Consider the following 4,943-nt stretch of genomic DNA (forward strand, 5'->3'; position numbering starts at 1 on the left):
AGAGGAGAAATACTGTTTTTCTCATCAGCTGTGCTGAGTTTGAGTAACTATCCACTTTAGTTACATACAAATGACCAAATATTTTCAAAAGTTAATTCACCTGAAAAGCATAAGTTATCCCAACTGCTTGTTAAGAAGTAGGGAGMAAATTAATATTAAAATTTATATTAAATATTAAAAATGCCATGGTGCTTTAAAAATGTTTAAAAAAATGAAGTTCCATTTAAAATATAAAGCAAATKGAAGGGTTAATACAATACAGAATTTGAAATTAAATATTTGAGTTTRGGTTGAAAAGCAATTTTGAGTTAATTTTAATTAACCTAGGGTTGTTTGTTGTAAGCAGGGCCATTCCACTTTTCTCTGTCTCAAACACACAAGAAAAATCCTTTCCTTGTGTCCTGTATTGGATTTTTACCTCAGGAAAGCCACGCTCTGAGCTCTGTAAATGAACTCAAGGCAGGAGAGCAGGTGCAAATGAGCCAAGGAAATAAGACAGGAATTTGTCTAATAATCCTAAAAGAAGATCTGTTTTGGAAGTTGATATAAGTAAAATAGCCTCAAAAAAAGCTCAGAACAGTGATTGCAGTACCTAAGATCCCAATGGTGAGTGAGTCTAGAGGGTGCATTAGAGATCAGTGATTTTTCTGGCTTTGTTGAAGACATTTGAGGTTTGGTTTCATCATCTTCTTTYCAAYTTGAAACMYAAGGATTTTCARGTGGATTGACCACAATACCTGTGARGTTTAAAAAAGAGTGGGCAAACAAAACATCAGTGTAGAGACTATGCAGTGTTTCCTGGCATATTTTCCACCACACTTTCCAGAGGGGAAGAGGGATTGGGTACACTCTGGGATGTTCTGTGTGAGCAGATGATTAAATTGCACAAAACWTTTCAGGTCACTCAGGAGCTGTGTCTCTGCTTCCTCCTTTCCAGATTGGTGCTGATGCTCACAACAGGTGCTGAAGAGCAAGGCTGATGACTGGAAATGTTTTATTTCCCTAAATAAATCACCAAATTGACCTTTGGGAAAGCAATGGAAACTCTCTCATTTCACTTTCTGAGCTGCCTGTTTTTCTGATAAAAAAATAATATAAAATCTTAAACTTGGCACCMCAAGTACCCAATTTGGAACTCCCTTAAATTCAGTTAAGCTCAGTGAATTCAAGGTAAGTTCATGGCTCTGTTTYCCACACATGGCACACCTRTAGGTCAAAAAGTTTTACCCATTTGGGAGAAAATTTGTGACTGACCCCCTATAAATTTGTGATCACGACAGAAGTGTGAAAGGTTTCTATGGTGGGACCTTGGCCAAGCCAGGTCAGGCAGTGAAATACAAAAAGTGCAAATGAAAGCAGCCTGAYCCCTGATTTTCATGGAGCTAACAGCCCATCACTGCAGTTCACCCAGRACTTGGTGTGCCAGCTCTCCCTAAAACTCTGTATGATTTCAGAAAGGTCTGACTGCAGTCCAAGCAATAATGGGAAGAGATTTGGCTCGTGCTTACTAAAAAATGGGGTTTTGGTTCCAAATGATTTGTCTCTAAGCACAATAATAACTTCTGGGTTTGAACACATACAACATTTATTTTTTTTTTTTTTTCTTGAAGAAATTGTAGCTCTAACAAAGAAATAACCTGAGTATTTTTGACTGGCTTGAGTCTCATAATTTTCGCAAACACCTCTGCTATTTTCAAACACTGAACTTTTGGAATTGTATAAGATCTGTGGTTCTGACTAAGGGATTTTGTAAGAACCAGGCTGGTGCAGAGCCCAGCAGCTTAGGTTATCTCTTTTATAAAAGCTGTGGTCACCTTAAAGAGATTGTTTGCCATGTCCCTGGGGTGTGACCCCTGCAGGCTTTGAGCTGGGTGTCCTTGGCAGGTGAATCCCTTTGCATCCCTTGTGATAAACAGCCTCAAATTTTAGTTTTATTCTTTTGTTCTCCCTCTCTGCAGCTGATTTGCACACTTGCATTTCAGCTGCAGGACAGGACTGTGTTTCAAGCTGCTGGACTGGGTTTAGATAATGATTTTTAGGCACAATTTGGGGATGCATTTTATAACACAGAGCATCAGCTAAGAACAAGAGCCCGTTCTGCACTGACCATTCAGACTGCTGTCACAATAGCTCTTAAACACTTATTTTTTTTAAAAAATAAAAATATTGCTGTTTATATGCAGCTCTTGGCAGCTTTAATGTGAAGTGCCAGACTCAGCCACAGCATTTTGTAGCATTCGGTGGAATTGCATGAAATTCAAATCAATAAAAACTGGCATGATGTGATACATGTGGTGTTTAGTAAACAAAGCAGATGAGATTGACCTGACTGAAAGCTGTGATCAGCACAAACACACTGAATACAAAATGTGGTGTTGATTTGTGGCAGAGCTGAGCTGTGTGTGAATTTATCCAGCTACTTTGGGAAGATCTAATAGTTTTTAATATTTATGTGATCCAATCTCAGGTATAAAGCCCAGYACCACATGTTTGTAAAATCTTCACATTTGTCCCATGTTTAAAAAAATGAAAATAAAAATGGGTTTCATTTATACACTGAGATCTTCTCAGATGTTACTGCTTTGCTCAAAAATTATCGGATTCATTGTCCTGCTGTCACCAATTATAAATTCCCTAAAGAGAAAAACAGGAAAAAAAACCTTAAAAATTTATAACTTGAAGATGGGCTTTAGCTGGTTTTGGGTGGAAAAACACTAAGCAAAAATCCTGTTAAGTAACCTTCCCAGCCATGGAATCTACAGGGAAAAGTGCCATCAGGTTTATTTGGCTTTTCTCCCTCTCTTTCTCTTTTAAGTAACCAAAAAAATATGGAATGTAGATACAAGAGGGAGCAAATCTTTGGCACAAGAAATGCAACATTTGGCTAATTAAATGTCTGTTTGTTTCCCCTGGTATTAAATTCTAATTCTTGTCATTTAGGACAAAATAGCCATGGAAAAGAGGATACAGCTCCAGATTATAAACTGGAAGCCTAACATACCTCATGCCTTGAAGAATCCATGGAAGTGTTTATTTCCTATCCAGAGCTGGGAATAAGGGAATTAATGAAGTGTCTGACAGAGGAAAAACATTAATTGATGTTGCATGGGAAGATGAATTCTATTATATCCATTYTGTGGGTGGGGATCTGCAGAGTAGCCCCGTGCTGTGAACAATTCCTGTATCAGGGCAGTGGGAAATATATTCCTTTCCCTCCCATCTATAAATCTCTTGGAATTGTCCAAATTCTGCTAATGAATGCTTTCTTAACTAAAACACACCAGCTGATTCTCCAGGGCATTTGCTCTGAAATTGGTGTTTTAACCAAGATGCACTTGCTAAGCCTGTGAGATTGTCACTTAATATAAAGATAAAAAGAAATGCTGCCATAGGTGCTGAGGAATATATTCCAACTGTCCTTAAACTAAGGTGGCTGAATATTAACCCAGGCTGAACTGTTTTCTACTGGGTTTCATTCTGATTTTTTTTTCCTTCCTGAAAATCAGATTGTTCTTGCTTCATATTGCCCTTTAAGCTCATACCTGGTAAATTTCTGGTAATATAGATAGAAAATTATATAAGAACAGAAATGGTTTTCTTCTAAAGTTCCAGGAAAGTGACCAAGAGACAAATCCAGCTTCTTAGGCTGATCTAGAATAAGGCTCAGATGACTTTGGGGGAGATCTAAGCAATGATCTTTAAGACATGTGTGATCTACTACCCTTAGAGACTTTTAAATTCTGTATTTTTGAGTGACTCATTTTATTTTACATACAAGCAGAAATCCCTTAATCTTGTAAACACCAAATATCCCATTAACAGCTTTGGTATAAAAAGATTACAAATAATTTATAAACTCAGAGGTTTTGATTTAATTAAAGTGTACTTAACTATTCCAAGTGGAGACAATACTTTTTTTTTTTATTGTTAGGATATCTGCACTATAAAAAGTGTGATATAGAACTTAGCAATGAAAATTATCTTTCAGCACAMAGCTCTCCAGGCTCCAGTGTACACAGAAAATGAAATTTGGATGATTATAATGTTGCCATAGTATGATAATGAAGGATGGATGGTAAAATCTGAAAAATTTTAACATCATAGGAGGATAACTTCTGTCAATATCTATTTATATTACATAAATTTACATCAATTCAGGTGAAGGATGTCAGAGATAAAAATAGAGAAGGAGGGGAGATGGATGGCAGGGGTCTGACCCATCACTACTGCCAGTGAACAACTTTGTGACCATGGACATTTCTCTCTATTTTCTCTCTCTTATCCATTTTTACCTGATCTGATAAGTCCTTCCAGTTCACTGACAGGTGGCAACATTTAGTCATGTTCATCCATTTCCACATCAGCCATGATTTTGTGGGGTTATCCAGCACGGCAGGAGGGGAACACCCTGTTTTTTTGGGAAGATTTAGAGAGAAGAGAGGCCCCCCCTTGACTAGATGTTATCTGGAAATCTGGATGTCTTCTGCAGTGTTTTTCTGCTCAATCCCCTGAAACAAGAAAATGGATTTGTCACCAATCAGGTCAGCAAAATGCAAGAGAGATTCATTAAAAGATAATGTGGCAGGATGGAGCTAACAGAAAACAAGGACRAAATTAATGTTGTAAGATATTATCTCATGCGACATGGGAGGTTTTTACAAAACACTCTGTGTTAAGATATTCTTCCACCACCTATTTTTATCTCTGTGCTYTTGAAATCAAGCTCCATTAAGTTTTCATGAATCTTAGGACAAGTGCTGTGTTCTGCCAGGAACTGTTACCTGGCAAATGGTGTGTAAAAATAGAGTAGAAATCTGGACAGGGATAGCTACTTACTACAGCATGTCACAGTTTGTTAATTTATGAGGGGATTTTGGTCCTTCATCCAGAGTCAGCTTATACCATTTTTTTCCAACTCAAATCAACTCAATGTTAAAGCTTTT

This window comes from Malurus melanocephalus, unplaced genomic scaffold (assembly GCF_030028575.1).
Source record: "Malurus melanocephalus ecotype Western Australia unplaced genomic scaffold, MMel_1.1 scaffold_27, whole genome shotgun sequence".
Taxonomy (NCBI): domain Eukaryota; kingdom Metazoa; phylum Chordata; class Aves; order Passeriformes; family Maluridae; genus Malurus; species Malurus melanocephalus.